Here is a 19690-nt window from a genome sequence, read left to right on the forward strand (position 1 = left end):
ACTTGAGATCTATCCCCTCGGCTTCACAACACTCCAGTATACTCTCTGAAATGACAACTTACCTACAAGAGGCTCAACTTCCTAGGCTTACGCAGGAAGAAAGTGAATCTCTATCTCAGCCGCTATCGGCCGAAGAATTTGGAATGGCCATTGCAGCCACTCAGCCTGTGAAAGCACCAGCACCGGACAGCTTTACACTTTAATACTATAGAACCTTCCAATCAATACTTACACCACACTTCTTAGACGCCTTTAACGCAATCACAAACGGCCATAATACCCCTTCCGAGTTACTCAGTGCTAACATCTCTGTCATTCCGAAACCAGGCAAGGATCCACTAGAGTGCGCCAGCTACTGTCCCATTTCGCTTTTGAATTACGATGTTAAATTATTTACCAAAATCATTGCAACCAGATTAAATGTCATCATGCAGCGTATTGTACCCCTCGATCAGGTAGGGTTCATCCAATCCAGGGAAGCTAGGGACAATACCATTAGAACCCTGAATATCATTGCATCAGCAGAGAAACTCCATTCTCCTCTGCTCCTTCTATCTACAGATGCCGAAAAGGCCTTCGACAGTGTCGACTGGGCCTTTCTTTTTGAAACCCTCAAATATTTTGGTATGCCCGCCCCAATCTTGTCCTGGGTAGCTGCAATGTATGCTAACCCAACGGCCACTATTAGTGTCAACGGCTTCAACTCCGACCCCCTCGCGATCTCTAATGGCACCAGACAGGGATGTCCCCTATCCCCACTCCTCTTTATGCTCACACTAGAACCATTTCTTCAACACACACATAACAACCAAGATGTGAAGGGAGTACAAACCACGGCACACCACCCCAAGGTAGCGGCATGTGCCGACGACCTCCTTTTTTATATCACGGAACCCCTAACATCTCTGCCTTCCCTACTACAAAAACTGAGAACCTATGGTGCCTTATCCAACTTCAAGGTAAACCTCCAAAAGTCTGAGGCACTTAATGTCTCCCTCCCAGACCCTATCCTGAAAAGCCTACAGCCTAACTTCCCCTTTAGATGGGCGACTCACAGGATCCAGTACTTAGGGACAAAAATACCGGCAAATCTAAATTCCATATTTAAACTCCATTTTCAGCCACCATTGTCAAGATGGAACAGTCTAGCCCTATCATGGTTCGGCCAATGTAACGTACTCAAAATGAATGTGATGCCCAGACTTTTATATTTGTTACAAGCCGTGCTCATCAAGATACCCCAAACGTTCTTTCACTCAGTAAGAGTTGCCTTTTCTAACTTTGTTTGCAGGGGAAACCCCCCCGACTTGCTAGAGTACTTTTGCTCTGGCCTAAACTTAAGGGAGGGATAGGGTTCTCAGATCTGGCTCTATACTATACAGCCATCCATATAAACAGGGTAGTAGACTGGTGTAGGCATAGCGCCACCAAACTATGGGTCGGTTTGGAACAAGATGCTGCACAGGTACCCATACAGGGCCTGCCTTGGGCAGGGAAAAGCCACACCTTCTACCTCTCCCATCACCCCTTAATCAGACCCACTTTGAGCGAATCTGAGAGGTTATGTAAACTTTCTTCGCTCAACAGTTTTCTGTCCCCAATAACACTGATAATAGGACATCCCGAGTTCGATCCGGGATTGTCAGACCCAGCATTTTCGCCACAGAAGATCCTATGTGCGTCCTATTTCCTCTGCACGAATGGCTGGATTCTGGGCAGAACTTTGTTCACGGCCTCGGGATCACAGTTTCTGAACCAATGGCGGGTACACCAATTATCACACTTTCTGAACTCACTGCCCAAGCCACACCTCTTTCAGAGGCCTCTCAGCCCATTTGAGGAGCTCTGTTTGGGGGATGGTCCGATACGGAAATCCCTGTCCCTTTCCTACGAAGTTCTACTAGATCTTCATGCACAATCAGAATCTTCCTTTCTTTCCAAATGGTCAGTTTAAAGTACCAACAAAAAGATAGGGTACTCTATTTCGCTCATAAATCATCGTTATGTAGTAAGTAGCAGGAAATCACTTACAAAATCATGACACGGTGGTATAGAACCCCATCTGTACTAGCCAAACTATTCCCACAATTGAGTGATTGATGCTGGAGATGTGATTCCCACAGGGGTACACTTTTACACATCTTCTGGGAATGCCCCGGCATCCAACCATTCTGGCGGGAAGTCCTCCAACTGATCCCAAAATTTACAGATATCTCAGTGTCCCGGAAAAAATACAACAAATCATTACTTAAACATTTACTCAATGCAGCGAGAGCATGCATTCCTGCCATGTGGAAACAACAGTCTCCTCCTACTATTGCCCAATGGTCCGCCAGAGTGAAAAATATAGAAAGCATGGAGCATCTGACCTCTGCTCTTCGGGACAAATCAGAAGAACACAAAACCAGATGGTTCTACTGGGATCAGTTCCGTTTCTCTGATGAATACTCTCAATACTTATGAACCAATTTTTTGCCTGTAAAAGACGGTATGGTGTGTGGCTGGCAGGACACTGTTCGCATCCTCCCCCCCCCCCTTTTTTTTTCTTTTCTCTTCTTCTCTTTCTCTTCTCCTCTTCCCCATTCCACTCTTTCCTTCCCTTCTCCATTTCTCTTTTTTTTTAAACTCAAAAATTGATGCACTCTGTTATGGCCGAATTCCATTTGCGATATAGGCCATCATCACTAGTTGCTATTTTCTCAAAGGTATAGAACTCTTTATTGTTGGCACGAAACTGCTTTGTTTCTGTCCCATAAGCAGATATTTCAGATTGTGGTATTTACGCTGAATGTTATTACCCTTACTGTGATATAGCATGGCCGCTTAACTATCTACATGTAATTGTCATCTCGTGTGCATCTGTCAATAAAAAGATAATAAAAAAAAGCAAAAAACAAGAGTATCTGTGAGGGGTTGCAGTGTTGTGGCACCACCACCACTGCCTGAGGCCCAATTTTTCTGCCCCTGTTTAACAGGGGGGCGTAATTACAATTTTTGATCTAATATTTCACAACAGGGCCCGTTCCTGCATTCAACAAGAGTATCTGTGAGGCTTTACAGTTTTGTGCCACCACCACCGTCTAAGGCCCAATTTTTCTGCCCCTGTTTAACAGGGGCATGTAATTACAATTTTTGCTCTAATATTTCATAGCAGGGCTCGTTCCTGCGCTCAACAAGAGAATCTGTGAGGGCTTACAGTGTTGTGGCACAAGGCCCAATTTTTCTGCCCTTGTTTAAAAGTGGAATGTAATTACAATTCTTGATATAATATTTCACAGCAGGGCCCGTTCCTGCACCCACCAAGAGTAACTGTGGGGGCTTACAGTGTTCTAGTAACAACAACACCTAAGGCCCCATTTTCAGCAGAGTATATAGGGCAGGCCGTATAGTATATACAGGCAGTCCCTTATTTTCAAACATCCGACTTACAAACGACTCCTACTTACAAACGGAGGGAGACAACAGGAAGTGATAGGAAATCTACCCCTAGGAAGGGAAATTCTCTCATGTAAGAGTTAATATGGGAAAAAGGTGTCTCCACTGATGCTTCATCACCAATCCATGTTTCCCTAAGAACCCAAAATTTTCAAAATCCAATTGTCATTGGGACAGAAAGTGAGGTGAAATCTTCTGAACAGGGGCACAGACAGCAAAACAAATGTTACAGGGGTGATAACCCTTCCCTATGTTATCCAAAAAGCTTAAAAATAGATTCAACTTAAGAACAAACCTACAGTCCCTATCTTGTTTGTAACCTGGGGACCACCTGTATACTGCTGTTCAGAGTGTATAGGGCCTGGGGGCCCCACGCTTTTTTTTTTTTAATTTGGGTGTGGGGTTCCCCTTAATATCCATACCAGACCTGGGGGGGGGGGGGACCATGCCGTTTTTCTCAATGATTTTCATCTATATTGCTGGGATTTTTATTCCTTTAGAAATGTCATTTTGCTGCAGGGACTGTTCTGAACACGGGAAAAATGTGCCACTTTACAGGCATACTATAGTCACCCCCCAGGCACGATATGTAAAGGAATATTTCACTTTTATTGTTTCACTTTAAGCATTATTAAAATCACTGCTCTCGAAAAAACGGATGTTTTTAAAACTTTTTTTTGCTTTGATGCATCTCCCCTGAGGCAGGACCCAGGTCCCCAAACACTTTTTATGACAATAACTTGCATATTAGCCTTTAAAATTAGCAGTTTTGATTTTTCATGTTTGGGTCCCATAGGCTTTAACGGTGTTCACATAAACTTTTTGTCAGTTCGCATGTTCTGTCGCGAACCGAACCGGGGGGGTGTTCGGCTCATCCATACTGCCTTGTTTACACAGGCAAATCCCCGTTCTGCCACTCTGTGGAGCGATAGCAGGTGGCCAGCGGACATCGGGTCCGCTGGACCCGCTGATTGGCTCCCCCTCCGTGCAGTGGGCGCACACGCCCACAGTGTCTATTGCGCGATGTACTGATACATTGTTTCATGCAATAGAGCCGCCCTGCCATAGTATATGTGGTGGGCGGTCTTTAGTGGTTAATGTATCTAGTGCACCATTCTCGAGCTCCATGTTCAACTCCCTCATTACAAACACATTTCTTAATTTCCAAAAATTTTCTGTAAAAAAAGATCACCTTGGGGTGTCTACTTTTCAAAAAAATGGTAATTTTGGAGATTTCGTACTATTAAAAGAGAAGTTTGGAAATTTTTTTTTTTTCGGAATCATACTTGCCCAGGTAGATGCAGCATCTGTCCCCCCCAGCTGAGAACCGAGCGATCAAACACCACAGATTGCTCAGTTAACAGAGATCACTGAGCAGAGAGCTGGTGACTACCCCCCCCCCCCGCGACCACTAGAGTGCCGGGCTGTGGAGGGGCCAGTAGCGTCCAGCTCAGGCTCTCAGCGGCTCGCTGAGAGACTGAGCCGGGTGTCGGTCCAGGAATGTGGGGCGGATCTTTACAATAGGGTTGGGATTTTTCCCGAGCCTGGACGGGCTCTGTGCCGTCAGCCAACAGCGGGCTGTAGCTCGCTGTCTGCTGAAAACGGGTCAGTCTCCTGTGGTCCATAGGAGAAGTACAGCCAAACAAGCTTTGGCTGTACTTCTCCTATACATACAACCAAAAGAAATCTCTACAGCTGTGCTCATAAGTTTACATACCCTGGCAGAATTTATGATTTCTTGCCCATTTTTCAGAGAATATGAATGATGTATATGACTGGAGGGATCACCAGCCGGATGAAGGAGGTTCTGATTCCCCTATATGGATCTTTATATCACTAGAGGGATCACCAGCCAGATGAAGGAGGTTCTGATTCCCCTATATGGATCTTTATATCACTAGAGGGATTACCAGCCAGATGAAGGAGGTTCTGATTCCCCTATATGGATCTTTATGTCACTAGAGGGATTACCAGCAGGAGGAAGGAGGTTCTGATTCCCCTATATGGATCTTTATATCACTAGAGGGATCACCAGCCAGATGAAGGAGTTTCTGATTCCCCTATATGGATCTTTATATCACTAGAGGGATTACCAGCCAGATGAAGGAGGTTCTGATTCCCCTATATGGATCTTTATATCACTAGAGGGATCACCAGCCAGATGAAGGAGGTTCTGATTCCCCTATATGGATCTTTATATCACTAGAGGGATTACCAGCCGGATGAAGGAGGTTCTGATTCCCCTATATGGATCTTTATATCACTAGAGGGATCACCAGCAGGAGGAAGGAGGTTCTGATTCCCCTATATAGATCTTTAGTGGGACCTCGTTTTAGAATACTGTGTCCAGTTCTGGAGACCTCACTAAGGGCCCTTTCACACTGAGGCAGGGGCGGCGGCGGCGGTAAAGCGCCGCTATTGTAAGCGGCGCTTTACCGTCGGTATTCGGCCGCTAGCGGGGCGGTTTTACCGTAAAGCGCCTCTGCAGAGGCGCTTTGCTGGCGGCATAGCCGTGCCGTCCCATTGATTTCAATGGGCAGGAGCGGTAAAGGAGCGGTATACACTCCGCTCCTTCACCGATCTGAAGATGCTGCTAGCAGGACTTTTTTTACCATCCTGCTAGCGCACCGCTCCAGTGTGAAAGCCCTCGGGGCTTTCACACTGGAATCAAAGCAGCGGCACTTTCGGGTCAGTTTGCAGGCGCTATTATTAGCGCAATAGCGCCTGCAAACCGCCTCAGTGTGAAAGGACCCTTACACAAAGATATTGATAAGATAGAACGAGTCCAGAAATGGGTAGCAAAAATGGTGAAAGGTTTTAACTTTTTTTAAGGGTCAAAGTTTGTCGCCATTCCATGAGCGGGCGCAATTTTGAAGGATGACATGTTGGGTATTAATTTACTCAGCGTAATATTATCTTTCACAATATAAAAAAAAAATAAAATGGGCTAACTTTTATTGTTGTCTTATTTTTTTAATTAAAAATAGTGTATTTTTTCCCCCAAAAATTGCACTTGTAAGACCGCTTTGCAAATACGGTGTGACACAGTGGGGGTTGTTTACTAAAGGCAAATCCACTTTGCACTAGCAAGTGTTTAACCCCTTCCCTGCTAGTGACATTTACACAAAGTGCACTTGGAAGTGCAGTCGCAGTAGACCTGGGGGGAACATGCAAGGAAAATAAAAAAACAGCATTTTAGCTTGCACATGATTGGATAATAAAATCAGCAGAGCTTCCCCTCATTTCAGATCTACCCCTCAGATTTACAGCGACTGCACTTCCAGTGCAATTTCAAGTGCACTTTGCACTTGTAGTGCAAAGTGGATTTGCCTTTCATAAATAACCCCCAAAGTATTGCAACGACCACCATTTTATTCTTTAGGGTATCTGAAAATATATATATAATGTTTGGGGGTTCTAAGTAATTTTCTAGCAAGAAAAAAAAAAAACAGATTTTAACTTATAAAAACCAAGTTTGAAAAAAATAGGCTTGGTTAAGTGGTTAAAGTAATGCAGTTCCGTATCGCAAAAATGGCGTGGCCTTTTATGAAGGGGGGGGGGGTAAATCTTCCAGAGGTCAGGCCGTTTAAAGGCTGTGTTGTCAAATCTAGACTATATTCAACATCCCTAAACTGCATGCCTATTTTGGGTCAGCAACTAGAATTACTGAAACCAAAATGCCAGGCTACCAGCATTTTCAGAAGTAGGCCAGTATCTGTCGGATGCCAGGTTCCTTCCACTTGACCTAAAGCCATAGAAAAGTCAAAATGATTGTATAGAAAACAGAGTGCTACAGAGCAGGAGAAGCCATTAAAAATGACCTTGCATCAGAAAACATCCTTCCAGTTCAAACAACACTGACGTCTTGTCCTTGGTGGAAAAACTTGGTGGATAAAAGCTTGCTATTTTTATTTCTCGGTGATGCTCCGCTCACACCATGTAATTCTTTCTATTGTCTCTGCACAGCAAAGTGAATATTATATACAATCCATGAACAAGATTCTGCTGGCCAGGAGATGCCGTACGGCGAGCACGCAGTCTGGAGTAGATAGACGCAGGAGCCTTTAATCACCCAGAGGAATGGAGGAGCACAAAACCTGAAAGATAGAATTGGGGACAGAAGAGGGGAGCAAGCAAGGGACACTTTAGATGGTTTAGCGGTGATTTGGGTAGTACGGGAGGAAAGCATTGTTGAATCATCTTTACAGACAGCTTCCATATTCCACCATCTGCTGCCTTTTAACGTGGCTGTGGAGCGAGTAACACCTTCTGTTATGGCAAAACAAACACATCTGAAGATTTGATTGAGTTAGCCATAGTATTTATGAATAAGGCCTCATTCACATAGCTCCCAACTGTCCCTGATTTCGAGGGACTGTCCCTGATTTAGAGGGACTGTCCCTGATTTGGAGCAATGTCCCTCATTCCTCCTCATTTGTCCCTCATTTTGGTCTGATCTATATAGATGTATATAAAATGCACCTTTTATCTATCAAAAAGTGTTTTCCAGCGCTAAACCTTTCATCTGATTTTTAAATTGCTGCATTTGTAAAGTCTAAAAGCCAATATAAAAGAATTGTAGTGGTAAATAAAGCACTTGTGGGTTGAACCAATCTTTTATTTTTTGTACAATTCTCCTTTAAGGGGGCATGGCAAGGGGTGTGTCCTATGTCTGCATACTTTTGCTGATAGGTGTCCCTCATTCCCATCTCAAAAAGTCGGGAGGTATGCCTTCACACCTGAGCAACATGAACAAAGAGTTGTGTGTGGGTCCTTTCACACGGGCGTTCCGTATGTCCATTTTTCCTCCCTCCTTTGGCAGATGAAAACGGACATACATGTATGTCTATGGGCTAGCGGATGATTATCTGCTGACATCCGCCTCCGTTAAGTTATGTTTTTTTGAGATGGAAGAAAACCCTATTTTTCATCCTTTTAAAGAAAAAAAAAGGGAATGGACGAAAAAACGAATGTTAGCAGACGACATCCGCTTACATCCAATCTGCTGACATCGGTTTTTAAACCCTTTTGGTTTTTTTTTCCATCTTAACTGCTTGCCAACCAGCGCATGACGATGTACGTCGGCACAATGGCACGGCTGGGCACATGGGCGGACCTGTACGTCCCCTTTAAGACGCCGCTTAGTGGGCATGCACGCACCCGCCGCGTACTCCGTGAGCGTGCCCGCGGCTCCCGCGGACTCAATGTTCGCCAGGGGCCTGCGATCGTGACATGGAGCGACGTAATGGGGAGATGCCTATGTAAACAAGGCATTTCCCTGTTCTGCCTAGCAACATGACAGGGATCTACTGCTCCCAGTGGTCGGGAGCAGTGATCCCTGTCATGTTGTAGTGAGCCCACCCCCTCACAGTTAGAATCACTCCCTAGGACACACTTAACCCCTTGATTGCCCCCCTAGTGTTTAACCCCTTCCCTGCCAGTGACATTTACACAGTAATCAGTGCAATTTTATAGCATTGATCGCTGTATAAATGTCACTGGTCCTACAATAGTGTCAAGAGTGTCCGCCGCAATGTCACAGTCACGATAAAAATCGCAGATCGCCGCCATTACTAAATTAAAAAAAAAAAATTATCATAAAAATGCCATAAATCTATCCCCTATTTTGTAGACGCTCTAACTTTTGCGCAAACCATTCAATAAACGCTTATTGCGGGTTTTTTTTACCAAAAATATGTAGAAGAATACATATCGGCCTAAACTGAGAAAGAAATTTGTTTCTTTATATATTTTTTGGGGATACTTATTATAACAAAAAGTAAAAAATATTTTTTTCAAAATTGTCGCTCTTTTTTGTTTATAGCGTGAAAAATACAAACCGCAGAGGTGATCAAATACCACCAAAAAGAAAGCTCTATTTGTGGGAAAAAAAGGACGTCAATTTTGTTTGGGTGCAACGTCGCACGACTGCGCAACGACAGAGTGCCATATCGCAAAAAGTGCTCTTGTCAGGAAGGGGGTAAATTCTTCCAGGGCTGAAGTGGTTAAACACACTATATATTTTTAAAATTCCGAACTTCCGTTTTAAGCTTTCCGTTTTGTTGAATGGTACTCATTCACACCTGAGTGTCGTGTTGCTTGAAGCTTGTCATTTGAAAAAGTACAGGAGCTTCTTTTGGGGCAGTCACACATTTTGACCCCAATAGAAGCACCTTAAACATGCTCATAACATGTTTTTTTTCTGCCTAGTAACTAGCTTTTCATTGGCAAAAAAAACAAAACACTCAAGCCCAAAGCATGCACACAATTGCCTGTGCAAACACAAAAGAAAACCCCTAAAAAACAACTAAAGACACTCAACTCACATGTGAATAGGGCCTTAGGGAAGGCTTTCTACAGGAAAGTGACCATTCCCTCTGCGCTCCTTGGTGCCCCTGGCACCAAACAGGCATGTACACTCATTAACAAAATATTACCTTCTCCCACTGAAATCAAAGAGATTAAAAATTAACAGTGACTGCTCGGGATTCAAAAGCACATGAGCTGGTTTTAAGTGACCTGGTTACTATAGAAGATCTTATTTGAAAAAGAAGACAGGGTATACGTGCCTTTCCTGCTGCCCGAGCTGCTGAACCGACACAACTGATGATCTCCTGGGTCCCCTGCAGCTCTCACTGGTTTCTCCCTCTGACCTCCACGTCATTGACATAGAGGTCATTAGAAGGAGCCAGAGAGAGTTGCGGGGGAGCCTGGAGATCATCACTCTCGGAAGTGTTGGTTTCTCTGCTGGGAAATCCTCTGCCAATGTCTAAAGAGAAACCAACACTTCTGAGAGTGATGATCTCCCAGTTCTCCCACAGTGCTCACTGGTTCCTCCCTCTGACCTCCATGTCACTGGAGGACATAGCATTGACATAGAGGTTGTTAGGAGGAACCAGTAAGAGCTGTGGGGAACCCCGGAGATCATTACTCTGCTGGGAAATCTTTTGCCAATGTCCGAAGAGAAACCAACACTTCTGAAAGTGATGATCTCCCGGGTTCCTCGTAGTGTTCACTGGTTCCTTCCTCCGACCTTTAGGACACAACATTGACATAGAGGTCATTAGGAGGAGCCAGCGAGAGCTGCAGGGGCTCCAGTAGATGATCACTCTCAGAAGTTTTGGTTTCTCTTCCCAGGACTTCAGCAGAAGATTTCCCAGCTACGGCAAAATGTTTAAAAGTGGAGCCAGAAGGAAAAGTAAGTATGCCTTGTCTTTTACATGTGTGGCTTGCTTTTAATTGCCATGTGTTCCAATGGAGGTAATTGATTGCTAGCGATCATTTGGCCAAAAAATGCTAGTGTCCATCATCGGCATCACCAGAGCTATGATGAGAGAAGAGTGTCACATGGCCTCCATACCTGGAAGTACCAGTTTGGGTTTTTTTTGCTTTTGCTGTATTTTTGGTAATACATTAAAAGGTTACATGATTAACACAGAGTATAACAAACAGAATATCTTGGCATCCTTGGCAAGACTCTACGCGTTTCATGGATCCCTGTTGAGTTCATCAGAAGTTTGATGCAAAAAGATATCTATAAATTTTACACACGGGGGCGCCTGTAAAACACCTGAAAAACGCCTCTCAAGCCACCTCAGTGTGAAAGCCTGAGTGCTTTCTCACTGGGGCAGTGCGCTTGCAGGATGGGAAAAAAGTCCTACTAACAGCATCTTTAGGGTGGTACGGGAGCGGTGAATACACCGCTCCTCCACCACCCCTGCTATTGAAATCAATGGGCACCGTTGCCGAATCGCCTGCAAATCGCTTCGGCAGCTGCGCTTTTAACCCTAAAATGACGGTATAGCGTCGCTAAAACTAGCAGCGCTTTACCGTCAAGGTGGCCAGCACTCCAGTGTAAAAGTAGCCTTATAGATATCTTTTTGCATCAAACTTCTGATAAAGTGGACAGGGATCCACGAAACGGGTAGAGTCTTAGTATGCCAAGATATTCTGTTGGTTATACTCTGTTAACCTTTTAATATATTACTATGTACTAGAACATGAATTATTAGATCTAAAGATGAATTTTTTATACAGCAGAACCTTGTTTTATGAGTAACGCAGTTAACAAGCTTTTTGAAAGACGAGCAACTTTTTTTTTTTTATTCTGACTCGGTTTGCGAGTGTTGTCTCGCAAAACGAGCAGAGTTCAAGCTAATGGGCGATGCAGTGCTGCATTTGGCCAGAGGTGCTGGGACACCGGGGACACTCGGAATGGTTCAAAGCCGCTCTGAGCCGTTCGGAAATACTCGGAAACACTCTGTAATACTCCGTTCATGAGTGTTTCCGAGCCTTTCCGAGTTCAGCTGAGCTGTCCCCTAGTATTTCTAAGGTTCTCCAGCGCCCCCCCCACCTCTGGCCACATGCGGTATTGCATGTAATAGAAGTCAATGTGGAACGGATTATCTTTGTTTCCATTGACTTCTATGGGGAAACTCGCTTTGATGTGTGAGTGCTTTGGATTACAAGCATTCTCCTGGAACGGATTATGCTTGTAATTCAATGTTCCACTGTACGTCAGTTTCTTTTGTATGTTTTTGTTAAAATTAGAAACTGTTATTGTGTACTTTTTTGATCATGGAATGTTCAATTATGATTAACTTTTTTTTTTAAACTTAAAATTAGGTGTACTGTATGTATTATCTTTGTAGTGACCTGCCTCATTCAAAGCCCCATGACCATTGCATTTTTATTTGTAGTTCGTTTAGTAGACCCTACCCACTTCATCCATGTTCCCCCAGTTAGTGTTAGCAGAGGCAGGGCTTAGGAAGGTCATTGTCTCCTTACACTTTAACCACTTAAAGACCAGGCCTTTTTCTGACACTTGTTGTTTACAAGTAAAAATCTGTATTTTTTGCTAGAAAATACTTAGAACCCCAAACATTATATATATATATATATATATATATATATATATATATATATATATATATATATATATATATATATATAATTTTTTTTTTCAGCCGAGACCCTAGAGGATAAAATGGCAGTTGTTGCAATATTTTATGTCACACTGTATTTGCGCGGTGTTCTTTCATACACATTTTAATGTGAAAATTGATGTTACGCCAAGTAAATAGATACCTAACATATCATGCTTTGAAATTGGGTAAGCTCGTGGAATGGCGACATACTACGGTACTTAAAAATCTCCATAGGCGACGCTTTAAATTTTTTTACAGGTTACCTGTTTAGATTTACAGAGGAGGTCTTGCTCTTGCTCTAATGATCGCATCAATACCTCACGTGTGTGGTTTGCACACTGTTTACATATGTGGGCGCGACTGACGTATACGTTCGCTTCTGCGTGTGAGCTCGGAGGGGCGGGGCGCTTGAAAACAGTTTTTTTTTTCCCTTATTTATTTTACTTTTAATTTCTACACTGTCCCTTTTAAATGTATTCTATTTTGATCACTTTTATTCCTATTACAAGGGATGTAAACATTCCTTGTAATGGAAATAAACATGACCGGTCCTCTTTATTGAGAGATCTGGGGTCAAAAAGACCTCATATCTTTAATTTACCTTTTGAAAGGTAAAAAAAAACGAAACTTTGCTTTTAAGAGGGAAAAAACTCTTTAAGGCTGGGAGGTGGAAGTGACGTCAGACGTCACTCCGGTCCTCCAAGGGCATAGAGCTGAGTGGGGGGCTATCTTGCCCTCACTCAGCATCCTGCCTGATGATCGGCCACTGCGGATGGTTTCCCGGTTACCGATGGGTCCGGTAAGCTCGGGAAACACTGGGAAGTGCCGGGACAGGGGGCACCTCTCCCACGGCCCTATAAAAGCGATCTTGCTGTGGACCAGCTGCTGAGACCACTTTTATCTAATAGCTGTCTGCCTGCTGTAAATAATGATACCAGGGTTATGGCAGCTGGTTGCTGCCATAACCCTGGTATTTAACGTCAAAATAATGACGTACATTTACAGTTAGGCGGTCAGCAAGTGGTTAAAGGACTGGAAAAACATCCTCTGTACTGCAATTAGCAGAAGTACAGTAAAATTGCATTGGTATTGGATTCAACTTCTGTGTCTCATTGAAGAGTTATGCTGCCTGTGGATGGTGCCAAATCAGCAGGTAATTATACTGTCTGAACAGACTGGTTCTAAGGAGGTATGTCAATACAGCAGCAACAGAACAGCCAGAGTTCAGAGAAGAGGAGGCCGCGGGGAATGGACTAGCAGTGTGGAGGAGCCTGCGTTAGCAGAGGATCAGGTAAGTAAAACTGCTTTTCCTCGCCCCCTCGAGCAGCTAACCCCCTACAGTTTGGGCGCAGCCCCATTGCAAAGGGTGGAGTTCTCGCTTTCCCAGTGTTGACTTTTAGGGTGCATTCACACCTGCGCGTTTCCTAAACGAATGAAAAAACACAAAGCGTGTATTGAGCAAGCAAGCTGCAATCGCGGGTCGTGCTTGCGATGCCATTCATTGTTAATGGCACCCCAAGAGCGGGTAGCAAATGGGCAGTTTGCCGTGCGCTGAAAAATGCACATTGTTTGGTGACCAGAAAGGTTCTGGGGCTACTTTGGGGTGTTTGTTGTGTGTAGGACAGCCCTTTCAACCTAATAGGCTGCCCTAGGTGTGGCGCTCATTAACGCGTGAAAAATGCACAAAAAAAGTGGGAACAGGCATTGTTGCTACGCTCAGGTGCAGTGGCGGCTGGTGCTCCACTTACCCCATCCACGATCGCTTCCCCTCCTTCTCGGCAGAAGCAGTAGGAGAGCAGCCAGGTGGACCGAGCCAGGCCGACAGAAATCGCCATCTTTCTTCTCCCTGCTTCAACTCTACCTCTGCATCGGAGACTGCACACTCATTGGCTGCTGCTAGCCCCCCCCCCCGCCTCCTCCTCCACTCCTCCTCCATCTGTCAGGGCTGGGCTCAGCCCTTCCTTCTCTAAACTGTCCGCTCAGCTGTCGGCTAATTCCAGCTCCTATCTCTCCACAGTGACTCACCTGTTGATGATATCCTGCTCGTCAGTCCTGCCTACTTAAGCCGTCCAGTCCAGAGGAGCTCTGCCCGCGCCTTGGTCACATCTCTAGAGACGCTCTTGTTCTGTCCACCAGATATCTTGCTGATTATTTGTACCTTATTTGTACCTGTGTTGTTACATTTACATGCAAAATGTGTAATTTACTTAAGACAAATCATATGTGGTGTGCAGGCTCCATCTAGCGTTCTTTTTTGGTATTGCTGCAGTTCTGTTTATTTGTTTTATTGTATGTGTAATTATGGAAGTTGTCAGCAAGCAGGGAATTCTGGGTAGAATCTAAACAGGAAGTGAACCAGCCACCATTCTTTTCAACACATTGCAGGAAGCAAGACATGTCTTTCTCAATCTATCGTCATCACCCCTTAGAGAACTTAAAAAGTATGTTTTTATTATGTCATCTTGTACTGTATATCGTTGTTTATCCAATGTATGCTGTATTGTATGTGATATTGTACTTATTGAAGTCTATTTCTGTTATTTTGTAGTTTCACCTGGCTTGTTAATAAAACTGAGATCAAAGAAATATGGTATCTGAAGTTATTAGGATAAGAAGGTTTAGCTATCTGTCCCAGAGACAAAACAGCTCTCCTGCATTCCTGTTAAAAGACTTGCTTGGCTGACATTCCTTCTGGCTCCAGATCCTGCTTGCTGTTATACTACACTCATCTCTGGCTCCCTGACGTTTGGCTTGGCTGACTATCCGTTCCGGTTCTTGAACTCTGGCTATGTTTTGACTACGGTTACTCTGTTTACCTTTTTTTTAATATTATTAAACAAGTGTGGTTTAACTGTACTTCTGTCTCAGTCTGATTTCATGGTTCCTGACAACATCACACAAGTGGGTGGGCTCAGGGCACAGTGCTCTTCGTTTAGAGCCCACCCTTTTTAGAAGCCAATTAGAGCCTCAGGCTCTAATCATGTGCTTCAAACAAAAAAACCCCACTGAAATCCATGCGTCCGGTGCCCTGCATGCAGTTTAGGGGCCGGGTGCATGGATGGGGGGGGGGGGGGGGGCAGCCACCACTGCTCAGGTATGAATGCAGCCTTGAAGCTGTTGATTTACCAACAAGCACACAGCAAATAAAAGCTGGAGGAAGAGTCAGAGTCCCTCTTGTTCTGGATTAGTGAAGACACTGGATCAGCATGACAGCCATCCAACTAGCATTTGCAGCTCTGCAGCGGCAGCCTCCACGTGTTCTGATAATTTTCACTTTTTTTTTTCTTTCATTTCCTAAATGACTTTCCAGTTGAACGCGTTGAACATACGTTCGATATTGATACACGTGAAATGAAAGCACATGGCGTGTGATCCGCGGCATTAAATTAATATTGCATAACATTCGTTCATAATCCGGAGACAACACAATTATGCAAGGTTCCTGTCTCACTTCCAGGGTTTATTTAAAGCTTCACCACTGATGCAGATGGCGTTTTTTTTTTTTTTTTTTATTGCTTATGCTAATGAAATGTACCTTGCACTTCGGTGAAGGCTGCAGACCTCTGTGCTAGGCAAGCAGCTCTGTGCACGCCGGTCTCCAGAGGGGCGGCTGTACAGAAGCAGATGCTGAGATGGTATGTGCCGCCTAGCTGGGGACTTGTGTGCTGCTGGAGTATTAAACACTGCCAAGAGGCAGGTGCTGCCTTTGGGCAACCCCTCACACCGGCCATAACTGCTGATCTAAAAAGGTTTCCTCTGTCGGCGCTCATTACTCGGCGAAAAGGAAAAAGTGCAAACTAGGGCAACCGTCTCAATGAGCCCTCTGCTGTCCTGCGTACCTATCCTGCTCTGTGTTAGAAAAGGAATGTTTAGTCGAAAATTCCTGACATGTTAAAATGTGCAGTAAAAATATCATCCTTCTAAAAAAATCTCTCCATTTTATCATTAACCACTTGACCTCCGGGAGATTTACCCCCTTAATGACCAGGCCATTATTTTGCAATATGGGCACTGCGTTACTTGAACTGACAAATGCGCGGTCGTGCGACGTTGTACCCAAACAAAAATGTTGTCCTTTTTTTTCCCTCACAAATTCTTTTGGGGGTATTTGATCACCTTTGCGGTTTTGTGTATTTTATGCTATAAACAAAAAAAGACCGAAAATCTTGAAAAAAAAATATTTTTTACTTTCTGCTATAAAACATACTGCAAAAAAAAAAAATGTCTTCATCAATTTAAGCAAATATGTATTCTGCTACATACTTTTGGTAAAAAAAAATCCTAATAAGCGTATATAGTGTCTACAAACTATGGGATATATACTGGAATTTGTATTTATTTATTTTTTACTAGTAATGGCTGCGATTTAGCGGCGGACATTCGGACACTAATCGGCACTTTTGACATTTTTTGGGGACCAGTGACACTAATACAGTGATCAGTGCTAAAAAAATATGCACTGCTTAGCAGAAACATAGGATCAGTACCTTCCCCTCTGACAGAACGACAGTCTCCCTTGTTTCACTGTTTCTGTACTGTCTAATTGGCGGGCGCTGGCGGACAACGAGTCCGTGGTACCTGCCACTGGGCTCCCGCTGTGTATAGTCACAGTGGGAGCAGGTCACCGGCGTCGCACGCCCCAGAAGTGTCAGATCATGCACTAGGTATGTGATCTGGCACAGAGCGGCCGCCCTCCCGCAGTAAATGTACGTGGGGCGGTCGCTAGAAATTAAAAGAAAAATTTAAATAACAAACATGTTATACTTTCATGCTCTGTGCAGTGATTTTGCACAGAGCAGCCCTGATCCTCTTCTTCTCTGGTGCCCCGTCAGCGCTCCTGGCCCCTCCCTCCTGCCAAGTACCCCCAGAGCAAGCAGTTTGCAATTTGAGTACCCGAGCAGGCTGGGTCCTGAGCTGTGGCTCTGTGTGTCCAATCACAGAGCCGTGGCTCGACCCCACCTCCTCTCTCTCCTCATTGGCTCACTGGCTGTGTTTGACAGCTAATGGCTCCTGCTGCCAATGAGGAGAGAGAGTCCCTTGGAGAGCTGAGGCTCTCGTGCACATCACTGCAGTAAGATCGGGCTCAGGTAAGTATTAGGGGGGCTGGGGGGGGGGATGCTGCACATTGAAGGTTTTTTTTTACCTTCATGCATAGAATGCATGAAGGTAAAAAACCTTCAGTCTTACAACCCCTTTAAATCCACTAGTACATCTAACACTCCCGTCCCCCTAGACTGACAATGTTGCTGTCTGCTGTGCCTCCTGTTCTCATTCATCCAGAGTGGAGGCACTCTAAAACAGGTGTATTACTGGCCAGATCACCAGGTGGAAACAGATAGACAAAAAAAGCCTAAACAAACAAAAAAAAAATCTAATGCAGCCACCACATCTAATGATTGGTAAGCTGCAATATATAACATTTTTGGTTTTGGGTTTAATACCAATTTAACTGCTTGCCATCCGCCTAATGTGCTAGTATGGCGGCAAAGCTGCCTCCCTGTGCAGGATCATATACCTAGTACGTTATCCACGCGCCCCCCTGCGCTGTGATTCGTCACTAGACATGTGGGGTTCGTTTTGTTCCGAATTAATATTCAGACGAATTTTTCGTTATTCGGAGATTCGGAAATATACAAATACCCGAATTACAATATAAAAAAATGTTACTGAATGCTCCGAATAATGTAGCGGAATTCGTCAGAATTTCGGAAATTCGGACTGAAATTCAAATCAAATTTTACATTGAACTCCAGTTGAATTCTCACTACACATATTGCTGGAATCAAAGACAATGGGGGGTTATTTATGAAAGGCAAATCCACTTTGCACTACAAGTGCAAACTACAAGTGCAAAGTGCAAATTCCACTGAAAGTGCACTTGTAATTTGCATTTGTAGTGCAAAGTGGATTTTCCTTTCGTAAATAACCCCCATTGTAATCATTTGATGAAGGTTTTTTTCTTTTGTTTGTTCACTTTGCTGCATTCGAAACAAAAACAATATAACATTTTCGTTTTGACCGATTAGAAAATGTATCAATTTGGTTCGAATCGAAAAAAACTGTAAATTCGAAGAAAATTCAAAAATTCCAAATACGAATTCTAAAAACAAATTCCGAAAACGAATCAACCGAATTTAACTAAACGAAATAAGTAAATGAATGAATCAAAACTTTCATTTTTTTCACCATGCACATGTCTATTCAATCACAGCACAAGCCGATCAGCGGGTCTCGGGCCAATGATTGACCGTCAGGACCCGCTGATCAGCTCAGTGATTCACAGAACAGTGCTCTGTGATTGTAAACAATACAGAGCTCCGTTCACTGACAGGGGATCTTCTTAGCAGGGAAACAAACAGCAAGATCCTTAGTAAAAACAGTACATATCACACACATTACATGTTAGGCACACATTTAACCCCTTGATCGCCCTAGATGTTAACCCCATCCCAGGCAGTGTCATTAGTACGGTGACTGTGTATATTATTAGCACTAATCACTGTATTTGTGTTACTGGTGATGTCAGTGGCAGTTAGTCAGTTCCCCCCCAGCGCCAGTTAGTGTCAGATGGCACACCACACTATTGCAATCCTGTTATAACCCACTGATCACTGCCATTAGTAGTATATAAAAAAAAAAAGTGCCAGTATATAACCCATTGTTTGTAGATGCTATAATTGTCACACAAACCAATCAATGGATATTGGGTATTCCCCTTTATGGGACTTTAAAAGCACTTCAAAGTCCCATAAATGACATCCTCCATTTTCTTTCATCGCCTATATTGCAGTTAGTGTACTTTTGGTCGTATAGGCCGTGTACATTCTGTGTTCACTGTTTTTAATTGTTATAGATATTAATGAAAACTTTTTTTTTTACTTATTTGTATTGTCATATGAGTAAAGTGCTTTTAAAGTCTCATAAATACCCAATATCCGTTTGTCAATTATTGATGTGGCACATATTGAGTAAACCACATTGACCTTTCAGAAACCAATCAATATACACTTATTGGGATTTTTTTTTTTTTTACCAAAGACATGTAGCAAAATTACACTTTGGCCAAAACTTATAAGAAAATGTCATTTTTAATTTTTTTTTTTTATTGGATATGGTTTTTTTTTTTTTTTTTCCAGTTTATTTTCATTTATATTGCAAAAGATAAAAAAGGCAATGGTGATTAACCACTTCCCTACCCGGCCATAGTCAAATGACGTCCACAGATGGGATCTCCCATCCTGGGTGGACTTCATATGACGGCCTGGGATTCCCGGCCGCCTAGGGGGCGCGAGCGCGCTCGCCGCGTTGCTCGGGACCCGGTGCGTGTG

This window comes from Aquarana catesbeiana, linkage group LG12 (assembly GCF_042186555.1).
Source record: "Aquarana catesbeiana isolate 2022-GZ linkage group LG12, ASM4218655v1, whole genome shotgun sequence".
Classification (NCBI taxonomy): Eukaryota; Metazoa; Chordata; class Amphibia; order Anura; family Ranidae; genus Aquarana; species Aquarana catesbeiana.